General features: G+C 49.4%; 1 protein-coding gene across 1 annotated transcript in view; it reads right to left on the bottom strand.

Annotated features, from left to right (window-relative positions):
* LOC113212325 (uncharacterized) overlaps nt 1-399 on the bottom strand; it is a 14,263-nt gene that overhangs the window by 12,803 nt on the left and 1,061 nt on the right. The window lies entirely within an intron of this gene.

The following is a 399-nucleotide window of genomic DNA, read 5'->3' as shown; positions in this document are numbered from 1 at the left end:
TTTTTTACTAATCCAGTTATGGAATTAGACCGATGTTTTACAACTTGGGGGCGAGCTCCTCCGACACAAACAAACAGTTTCTTTATGCCGTTCGCCGTTCCTTTGTTCAGCCCCCCGCTTCCTTCCCTCTTCCTCATTCCATGCTTCCCCTGAGGGCAGGCAGACACTTTGGCGACGGCGCAGCGGGCGCGGTGCCAGCCGCAGCCAGGGATAAAAAGATAAAGTGCAAAGGGAAACGGCTTGTCGAACGAATGCGCCTCATTGGCTAATCGCGAAGTTTGGGGGGGGGGGATACCGTAAAAACCTCTGCAAATCCAAGTGTAGAACAAGTCGACGGTTATAACTGCGAAACTAAAGAGTTCTACACTTCAAACAAGGATTTTCTAACCGTAAACAAAA

This window comes from Frankliniella occidentalis, unplaced genomic scaffold (genome assembly GCF_000697945.3).
Source record: "Frankliniella occidentalis isolate FOCC.00 unplaced genomic scaffold, Focc_3.1 Scaffold25, whole genome shotgun sequence".
Taxonomy (NCBI): Eukaryota; Metazoa; Arthropoda; class Insecta; order Thysanoptera; family Thripidae; genus Frankliniella; species Frankliniella occidentalis.
This window is presented reverse-complemented; position numbering and strand designations above follow the sequence as displayed.